The sequence below is a fragment of the Macrobrachium rosenbergii genome, chromosome 49 (genome assembly GCF_040412425.1).
Source record: "Macrobrachium rosenbergii isolate ZJJX-2024 chromosome 49, ASM4041242v1, whole genome shotgun sequence".
NCBI lineage: Eukaryota > Metazoa > Arthropoda > Malacostraca > Decapoda > Palaemonidae > Macrobrachium > Macrobrachium rosenbergii.
Genome location: NC_089789.1, coordinates 751,864 through 763,295, shown reverse-complemented (window position 1 = coordinate 763,295; position 11,432 = coordinate 751,864).

Below are 11,432 nucleotides of genomic sequence, written 5' to 3'. Positions count from 1 at the left end.
TAATGAAAATGCAGAAGCCCTTAGGATGTTTAATGAATAAAAAAAATATGTAGTTTATTCTGAATTTTAATTTTTAATTTTTTTAAAATTTTATTTTATTCTTTTTAATCTTTAATTTTTTTGGTATGTATGAAAACAAGCAAATGTATTTATCGTATGCATGTGTTTCATTGTAAAAAGCACGTTCATTATACATTTTTTTCTTCTAAACTTCATTTTCATTTATTCATCATAATGTGAACGACTTATTTGGTCCCAGTTCTAGGCCTATGGCCTAGACCTGGTATTTCATTCTAATCCTTTGGGCCAGCCCTATGAGAGCTGATAGTCAGCTCAGTGGTCTGGTTAAACTACCTTATTAATAATAATAATGGAGAGAAGCCAATCATGTGCAAGGAATGTGGGAAAGCATTTTCCAAGATACAAGGTCTTACAGCTCATATGAGAATCCATACTGGAGAGAAGCCATTCATGTGCAAGGAATGTGGGAAAGCATTTTCCCAGAAAGCAAATCTTATAGCTCATATGAGAACCCATACTGGAGATAAGCCATTCATGTGCAAGGAATGTGGGAAAGCATTTTCCAAGAAACATGTTCTTGCAGATCATATGAGAATCCATACTGGAGAGTAGCCATTCATGTGCAAGGAATGTGGGAAAGTATTTTCCAAGAAACCAGATCTTATAGTTCATATAAGAATTCATACTGGAGAGAAGTCATTCATATGTAAGTAATGTAGGAAAGCTTTTCCATGAAACGTATTCTTATGTAATGTGGTGGATTCCAATGAAGACACATGGAGTTTTCCCTGTTTATTTATTAAAAAAATATAGCAACGTGGTGCTGGTTGAGATCGGACAACGTCTCCCCCGTGAATCCTCCCACATAAGCCAAGCACACTGGGTAACCAATTATATGGTTTTCCCAACTATCTTAAAAGATAAGAGCAACAATACATTTTATACTTAAGATGATACTAAAGTTACTGGAACGTGATGAAAATTATACATGTTAAAATTATTTATTTCCCAACATCATAAAAATGTGGTAACATTATGCCACATTCCTACCATGAGGACAGACCATGCAATACTCTTTTAACTGTAACTATGGGAGCTTCACATACTATAGGTCTTTGACCAAAAGATGCTTCCCTTTTCCCACATCTTGACTTTGTCAGCAGAATACTTTCATCTAGCTCAATTTCCATAAACATCTCTAGATCAAGATCGATAGCGTTTTATCTAGGTCTTATATGCAGACTGCATGATACAACCCCATTTTCAGTAAACATTATTTCTTCACCGTTAAGCGAAGTAAGTATAGCTTAGTTTTACCAGACCACTGAGCTGATTAACAGCTCTCCTAGGGCTGGCCCGAAGGATTACACTTATTTTACGTGGCTAAGAACCAATTGGTTACTTAGCAACGGGACCTACAGCTTATTGTGGAATCCGAACCACATTATAGCGAGAAATGAATTTCTATCACCAGAAATAAATTCCTCTAACTCTTCATCAGCCGGCGGCGGGAATCGAACTCCGGCCCATCGAATGACGGTCTGAAGCTCAACCAACTCGGCCAACAAAGGGCTTAGTTAATAAGCGAGCAGGTGGTGTGACTGCATACTAGAGTTGTACGTGAAGGATTGTTTACCCTTTGCAATCCTTGCAGAAAAAGCCACACGTCCTGAATTCGTCATCGTAATTCCTTCAACTGTGTCAAACTGTATAATTACGTATGTCCATTGAAAATTATTAATATGCCCTATATCATTTATTACACTTGCAGAATTCATACTGGAGAGAAGCCATTCATGTGCAAGGAATGTGGGAAAACATATTCCAGGAAACATCTTTGAATTCAAATGAGAATTCATACTGGAAAGTAGCCATTTACAGTAAACCTTCAGTTATCTGCTGTAATATAGCCAAGGCTCTTGTGGAAATGGGAAATTTGTGGATATGGCAGAAAAAACACTTCATGGATGTAAAATGTCAATTACAGTAATACCTTGACCTTAAGCGATTCGAGTTGGCAAATTCACAGATGCGAGCTTTTCATACAAACCTAGGGTAAGGGCCCCAATGGGAAAGTGTGGCCCAGTGGAGATGTATTTTTTTTTTTGTAATGATAACTTGTTCCCATACGATATACAAACCATGGGTCCTTTCCATTAGGAATTACTTACAGCGAAGCTGGAAACAGCCTTTAAAACTCTTGAACAAGGTGGTTAGGTAGTAACTACCGTCCGGATGTAAACATTCCAATTTGCTTTCGGCCGTCATGCTGTGCAGACGTGTTTTCGGAGCTCTCTGCTGATTGTTGTTAAGCTCTTCTCTCCTGGTGGGATCATTTTTGTTGTTTTTTGTATATATTGTGTGTTTGATATTATTTAATATACAACCCATGATTTTGATAGCCTTGTAGTAAGGCCATCTTTCCCCAGTGTATGTCTCTTGGAGTCAGCAGCCAGGGGTGTAAATTTTCACTCCCCTATCTATCATCTGGGCCTCACGCCCTCCACTACTTGTTCGGGAATGTGACTGTAAATTTCTGTCTTGTGTGAGTGTTGCTCTTTGTTGCCTGTGCCTTGGGCGGCTTTGCCTGAAGGAACTTTATCAGGAGGGGGTTGCTGGGCATCGTTGGAAGGTTATTCACCTCCGATGGCACCCTTGGTGACTGCCCCTTCATTCCTCCTTTGGGAGAGATCTCTCCTGCATCCTCTATGCTGGCTCATCAAGTGAAGATCGGCCGTGGGGGTGGGATGGTCGGATGACCTCTTATCAGGGGCCTTCTCTCACTTTGTAGGACAATCCCCCTTGGAGCGAGAGGAGTCTCCCTTTACTAATCTTGTTTGCTTTTTCTCCAGGTTGACAGCGAGCATTGTAAGTCGTAGCTGAAGTTCCCCTGTGGCAGGAAGGCTGCCCTCATGCAGTGGATACTTTAATGACGACCATGGTGACGGTAATGGCTAAGATCCCCACGTTGGTGTCAACACTGTGCCCTGACAAGGGGGACCAACTGTTGTTCATTCTCTGGCACTCCTCTGTGCTGTGCCACTGCCTCCTGTTGTACCTGGGGTCCCATCTGCTCTGCTGTGCTTTCCGTCTTTTTGCTCCAGTTGCCCTGCGGACCAGTCACTGGACTGCTCCTGCTGTGCCTCCTGCCCCAGCTGCCTGGTTGCCCCTATCGCCGCTGCTGACGTTTGTGAAGCTCCTGCCAGGCAGGCCGCTCCTGTCATGCCTCCTGCCTCAGCTGCCCTGGTTGCTCCTGTTGCTTCTCCTGGTGTTCCTGTCACCTGGGCTGCTCCCGTTGCACTTCCTGATTGAGCTGCCCCAGCAGTTCCTGTTTCCTGATCGAGGAAGAAGCACCGTGAGATGTATATGTCATCTTCAACTTGATCTTTGACTTCGTCTTCTGCTGCTTTCTTCCCTTCTTCTTTTGAGGCTTGTCGGCTGAAGAAGAGGAAGGCTGCCTCTCCCTCCCCTAAGAAGTCCCGCCATGGAGCTTCTAAGGGGCTGCCTTCACGGGGCTCAACGAAAGTCTGCAGGTCTTCTGCTTCGTCATACCAGACCCACTGACTGATACAGTGATGCATGCTGACATGGTGGGACAACCTTGATGTCCTCATCTTCCCTTCGTATTTGTCTAATTCGCAAGGTGTTCAGTGAAGTGTCATTCACCCCAAATGTAGATGAATGCTTGAAGACTTCACCTTTTGCCTGTCCTTCTAGCTCTGCTTCCGAGGCACCAAGAAGAGTTCCTCCCTAACCCCACCTTCTGTGTTAGGGACATGTGAAGCAGTTCCTTAGGCAGTACAATCCCTGTGCCTTCACTACTAGAGACTATCCAGCTTCCCTTGCAAGCATAGGCTTCTCACCTAGCGACAACGGAGATAACTAGATACCTCTATCAATCCCCTGCCGAAGTACCTAGGGATTGGAGCCATCGTCACTGGTTGGTGTCGTTGACGGGACTTTTTTCTCTGGTCAGATCTTCTCTTCAGCAAGTTGCAGACTTCTTCCTCTTCTTTGCCGAGAGTTGTATCTCTCCAGTTCAGTTGTGAAGACTTAGGTCCACATTCAGCCTAGTCTTTCACCTGAAAGTAGCCCTTTTCTCCCCAGTTGAGATTTTGGTACTGATGAGAAGCTTTGATCGGTCTTGCTCTCCCAGTGACCCCAGGTCCCTGGACTGCATGTGATTCTCGTTTAGGGTTCCTGTCTCATGCCCCACATGCGCTCTTGCAAGAGTCGTCAGATAGAATTCCAGCTCTCAAGACCATCTCTCGTCTTGCTTTGGCATTGGAGAAGAGGATAGACGATCTTCATGGACCTTCTTTGCTGTGGGCATTCAAGGTTATGGTGATCAGTAGCTCGATTCTGTCTCGGATATCGTAGCAAACTCCGTACCCCGTCAGCACCTGTTGCCAGGTTCGAGTTCCTCATGATCCCCTCCCCCTTGGGCTTTGTAGTTGATGATCCAGATTAGTTGCTGCTTTGGCCTGTTAGGGTGCTGCGGTACTTTTCGAAGAAGTCTCAACATCTCTTCGATGTCGACAACTTTGCGCTAGTACTAACTCACCCAAGAAAGAAGTGTCCAAGGACACATCTTTCTTTCTGGCCTCGTGAGACGATTGGAAGGACGTACTCTGCAGCTGACATTGATGACACCTGCACACTCTGCCCGAGAGCTCACAAAGTCAGTGGCTTGGTCCATCCCTCGCATTCCAGAAGTTTCTGTCAGTCTAAAGCAGAGATGTAGTCTCATCAGACCACATTTATGATTTTCTACCTTCGGGTTTTTGCCCACAAGTCCTTGGAACCCCCTTTCCTTGAACCTGTGGTGGCTGCTGAACAAGTTCGTGTTTTCTTACCGGCTCCTACAAGAGGACAGGTGGCATCTCACCTAAAGGTGTACGGTTCTGGAAGTGAGAAGGATTAAAAGAGTGACTGGCCTCTCCTCCTCCTCCCCTGTCCCCCTGCATCTCTTCCTTTGGGCAGAGAATGGGACTCGAACCAACACTTGCTGGAACTGTCGTCTGATGCGGTAAGCTTACACATCGAGCACCCATTCTATTTTTCTTTCCTAGAATCATACAAGTAGTCCCACTCCTTCCTTAAGCAAGGGGAGGAAGGAGACCCTGGCAATAAGACGAACCCTTTTCTGGTTTTTGCCTTATTTCCTCCAGCCTTTTAGAGTCTTCCTAGCCTATTTTCTTACGAGTTATGTTTCCTCACTCATTCGAGAAGGCCCAGAAGTCTGACAGTTGATCTCACAGTTCCTATACTGTGATCACTATGTCAGAGGCATGGTACTCCTCCTTGCTTTTTCAACCAGGACAAGTAGCTCAGATGTGGCAAACTCCAGTCAGTTCAGAGACTTGCTCAGATTCCTCCCTCCAAATGAGTCTTTCTAATGTAAAGGACCAATTGTTTGTATATTGTGTAGGAATAAATCACAACTTTTGAAAGTAAATTGCATTTTTCCTAACTATACAAACCTGAGGTCCTTTACATTACATTTATGCCCGCCTCATGCCACCCCTCAATCTGAAACTGTGGCCAAAAGGCAAATTGGAATGTTTACATCTGGGCAGGCGGGACTCCCACCTACCAAACGGTAGTTACTGCCTAACCACCTTGTTCAAGAGTTTTAATGGCCGTTTCCAGCTTCACTGTGAGTAATTCCTATCATAAAGGACCTCAGGTTTGCATAGTTATGCAAAATACAATTTTCTTTAAAAATTTGTGATTTTGAAAATAAGAATCCTAGGAATGTGTTCCATATCGGAAAATAAGGCCCAGAACGTGTTCTATTTACATTGAAAATATGAAAATGATGATATGGCCATAACTTCTTGTTGATGAACAAAAATATACCATTTTGTCCTTTTGTTATTTTTCTTAGCTATTCTTAAGGATGTTACTTTTTATGTTCATTTGAGTTAACACCATGTGTGGTAATTTCTGCATATTTTTTTTAATTTCAGGGTGATGTTAGGTGGTTAGAAATGTCCACTGAGTAATAAGACAAATGAGTAATTAGGCTAGCAGTAGTTGAGGGGAAATGAAGGTGTCTCCCCTTAGGGCCAGCGAAATTGGGGTGGCCTAGTGGAGACGCAAATTTTCAAAGATGCAGTAGAAAGGGCTAATAAAAACCAAAAGGAAGAATAATAGACCTTTTACCCAGATGAACTAGAGCTCAGAACTGCTTTCCCTAGAAGAGCAATAAACCCTTAAACCCGGGGCCCAATGCAGACGTGGAGTGCAAGCCGAGTGGGGACGCGCATCTCCACTGGGCTGTGCGCTCTGCATCTCCATGGGCCCCTCTATGGAAATGAATTTTTCGTGTCTAATTTTCTTTACATTTTATAAAAATACAGGTTATAACAAACAGTTTTAATATAAAAAATGGTAAATTCAAATCATGCCCATATCACCAGTGTGTAGTCAAAACAAAAAACATTATTCAGAAAAGGCATTCAGAACAAGGAGAAAAAGAACGTGGAAGAGGGAAGTTCTTAAAAACGACATTGGGAAGATGTCTACAAATAGAACAGTTGGAGGGGGAGATCCAGAATCCCTCCAACTCTCTCTCCAGTTACGTCATAGCATAAAGAAAACAGAATACAAAAACAAACACCCAGAAGAAATGTGTTGGATTTGTGTACATAAGAAAAGGCAAAAAAGAAGCAAGTAAAATGATGTATAAGGAGAAATGCTCCAAGACTTAATACAGGCTAAAACGAGTCAATAAGGCTACGTAGCAAGAATAAGTGAGTATATAATTAGGGAGCTACAGAAAAACACGTTGAAGTGCTTCACTATACGCAAGGTATAAACAAAACATATAAACAATATATCATAAAGATTTAGGTTGAAATGTAACACTAGTATTGAATCTGCAATACTGTCTCCTAAATCAGTATTTCCTGTACAGTATTTAGTATAATTAGTTCGTCTTAGGGTTGCCAGACGTCCTGATTTCGCGGGACATGTCCCGAATTTGATCATTTTGTCCTGAGTCCCGGATAGACCCTCCCGGGACGGCCTTTTGTCCCGTATTTCGTTCATCATAAAAAAAAAGTAAATAATGAAATAGACTAATAATAAATGAATAAATCAAATAAAGATCATTACATTATAAAATAAATTAAGTAATGGTTTTCAGTTGAAATTATATTGATGAAAATATAATTTGAATAACCCAACGAATCAACGATGCTGCTAAAAGTTACTTTACGACTGACACAGTCAATCGCGTTTGCAACTTGTTCGGTTGCTTGGCTGCGGTCCGGTGAGTGGCGAGTTGCACTCCTGCATCAGTACTGTATTAGCCTCTCATTCAAGTGTGTGTGTCGTTACTGTTTGCTACGGCCTACCTTTTTCATCTTTAAAACAACATGTCAAAATGTAAATGTAAGTTTCGAGATGAATATTCCAGCGAATGGACATTTATCAAACAAGGCAGGAATTGTTATGAAGCAAACTGTCGATTATGCCATTGCAATTTCACTATTGAACATGGTGGGAAGAATGATATCAAGAGGCACATAGAAACCACAAAGCACAGACAAAATGTTTCCTCCACTTCAAAAGATGATAAAATAACAAATTTCTTGATCAAGAAAAACACAGATGAAGAAACTAAGATAATAGCAGCAGAAGTTGCCATGGCCTTTCATACTGTTTGCCATCATCAGTCATTCAGTTTAAATGATTGCACGAATGTACTACTGCCAACAGTATTTCCTGATTCCAAAATTGCAAGCAAATTTTCTAGTGCTAGGACAAAATGTTCTGCAATAATTAAAAACGTTCTGGCTCCACATAGCATTGCCGAAGTTGTTAAAGATATAAATAATTCTTCTTTTTATAGCATATCTACAGATGCAAGTAACCATAATGCTGAGAAAATATTTCCGTTGATTGTACAATATTTTTCACGAAAGAATGGCTTGCAGATAAAATTATTATGAGTAAAATCCCTTCCAAATGAGACCTCGAAACAATTTCAAACTTCTGCAGAGAGAGCCTCATCGAATTAGGACTGGATGTTAAAAATGTGTAGCTTTTGGTGGCGATAACACTAATACTAATTTTGGTGGACGTTTACGTAAAGGCACAAATAATGTCTTTTTGAAAGTCAAGGAAAGCATGAATGACTCGATGGAAGGTGTAGGATGCCCAGCCCATATTCTCCACAATGGTGCACATACCGCTGCCAATGTCTTGTCAATTGATGTTGAAGTAATCGTTGTTAAAGTGTTTTCATACTTTAGTATTTACACTGTTCGAACTGAGAAACTGAAAGAATTCTGCGACTTTGTTGGTGTTCAATATGCATCAGTTCTCTCTCATTCTAAAACTCGTTGGCTTTCTTTGATGAGGGCAGTTGAGAGAATCCTAAAATTATTTGAAGCACTGAAATCTTTCTTTGCTTCTGAAGAAAAAGCTCCTCAAATTCTTTTAGATTTTTTTAATAATCCACTGAGCGAAGCCTACCTATATTTTGTTCACAGTCTTGAGTATGTATTTAGCAGCAGGATTATGAAGATTGAAAAGAGAGATAACAGCATTATTGAAGTGCTTGGCTGTTTAAAAGAAACAGTTGCTTTAATAAAGGCAAGAGTGGATGAAAAGTTTATTCCTCTTAGTGTTAAACGGTGCCTTAAAGATGATGAAATCACATCTCAAGAGATGAAAAAATTCCTACTTGAGGTGGATAACTACTACGTCACTCACCATGACTATCTTAAGAAATGGGCTTCATCGTTAGAAAGTTTTGATATCTTTTCATGGATGTTATTAGATACACTTCCAGCATGGGAACAAATACAATTGTCTTGTCTAGTGTTAAAAAACAAAGGTGTAAACATTGACGACAACATCCTTTTCTGTCAGTGGTCAACATTTAAAATACTCCTTGATAAACAAATGCAGAGTAAACCTGAAGAATGGATGACCAAGATGTGTCATGAAAAATGGCTGTCTATCCTACAGCAGTTCGACTTCGAAGAACAGTGTTCTGAGATATTAATTTTGTGTCAATATTTGTTCAGTATACCTGCGCATAATGCAAATGTTGAACGTGTCTTTTCTATGATGAGTGCTCAGTGGACTGACGAGAGGAATAAATTGGATGTGACAACTAAAGAGGCTATTTTACAGTGTAAGTGGAACATAAATTGTCATTGCAAAGAATTTTACTGGCAGGTATTAGGAAATATGGAACTTCTAAAGAAAGCAAAATCATCTGAGAAATACAACTAAAATAAAAAGTTCAATTTTCATTATTTCTGTGCATACAATTTTCTTATTTTCATTTATCTTCAGTTTTCATATGAAAAAGATACTTTGGTATCTTAATTATTTGTAATGATTACAAATTTTCTGGATTATTTTCCGTTTCTTCAGTTTCTTTATTGTATTTTGCATTAAATATTAGTTTAACAAATTTTTTTTTTTATATCCTATTAAAATACTTGCTTGATGTTTTTCACAGCGTCTGTATCTGTTTATAATATGTTTATCTGGGGATGTCTATGTATTAGAGAGATGTTAAGAATGTCCCGGATTGCTTATCTTGAAATCTGGCAACCCTAGTTCATCTGCTTAAATATTTGCCCCTAAACTTAGTCATTTACATTGGACAAAGTAGAATTTAAGTTCATAAAAAAAAGTCATTTTTTATCGCTCACATAAGCTCAGGGAAGTAGCTGTGCAGGTCTCTTTAGTATCAATTCTATGAATGTAATGTTTCTAAACATAAATTCTTTTGTTTTAGATGGTTAAAGTCAAATATATACCTATTTCTATCAAGCAATGTACAAAAGTATTCATATTAATCCATTAGTTCAGTGACAGTATTAATATGTTGTCTATTTTTGTATTTAGTCATATTTTTTGTACTCAATTTACATATTAAAAGTTAAACTTTCATGTTGTGTGCTTAATTTCTTCCTTCTCTGATATAGCCTCTTTGATGCAGGTGCAATCTACATGGGTTTGAAAATTTTGCTTCTCCATGAGATCTTGTGCATGATGCAGACGCACCAACTTTATTGCTTAAATACCTCAAAGACTATTAATGATAATCCAATTCTGATTGAAACATGAAAATACAATCATTTATGAATAAATCAAGACATTGAACTTGAAAAAATATGGAAAATCAAAGGAGCTATAAGTGATGAAAGAAAAAATCCAAGCAAAATGCATCTCCATTGGGCCCCTTACCTGAACTAATTGGCATACATGATTTTTTTACGGAAGCGAAATTAGCGAAATCCCCGAGAAACCCTGCAGAATTGTTTGTTTAATTTTTGAAGTAATTTACAAGTTTGCTTGCTTTCATGTGTGAAATCTGTATGAAAAATGTACATGCATAAATGATACAAAGGTAATTACAGTACGTACAGTTAGTGTAATTTTACAAGATGTGACATCCATTCACAAAGGTACTGCTCTTTTGGAAGGTGATACCCCTGCAGAACTGTTTGTTCAATTTTTAAGTAAAATCTGTATGGAAAATTTTTATTACAGTCTAATATTTTTAATGTGCATATCTCTCTCTCTCTCTGGATCGTAATTAGTACTCTCACATATTTTTACAACTTATTATTTCTCTGCACTGTATATATGTTCCATAGAGACATCCGCGAATAGGTGAGTCCGCGAATCGTGAGACCGCGAATAAGGTGGCTTTACTGTACGTCTTTACCTGTACAGTACATAATCTTGAATATATTGATTGTTCCGACAGGATATACAAACTGTCGGTCCTTTACATTAGGAATTACTTTCAGGCGTAGGCTGGAAATGGCCGTTAAACTCTTGAGCAAGGTGGTTAGGCAGTAACTACCGCCAGGTAGGCGGGAATACCCGCCTGCCTGGATGTAAACATTCCAGTTTGCTTTTGGCCGTCATGCCTTGCTGACGTGGTTTTTCGTTCTCTCCGCCTGACTGTCGTTAAGCTCTTATTATCCCGGTGGGATCTTTCTGTATTTTTGTTTATATATACGTGTGTTTGATATTTATTAATACAAACCTATGATTTGTGATAACCTTGCATAAGCCGTCGTTCCCTGCCTGTGTCTTGGGTTTGACGGCCAAGGGCGTAAGGGACGTAATATGGTAATGCTTCTCTTCCAGCAGCCCTTTACGTAAATACTGAAGGCACCCCTGTACATTCGGAGATATAGTTTGGGACGTAATATCTTCACTCCCCTACATTGATCGGGACGTAAGAGTTCGTTCCCTTCTTGGGCTTCCGCCCTCCGTGTATAAGGGGCATCACTAACTCTTCCTACTTATGCTGAGTGTTGCTCGACGCCTGCGCTTGGAGAACTACGGGCCGGGTGGCAGGTTGCGGGTGTCGTCAATAAGTCCCGCTTCCACAGCGCCCTTGGTGGCCTCCCCTCCGTCCT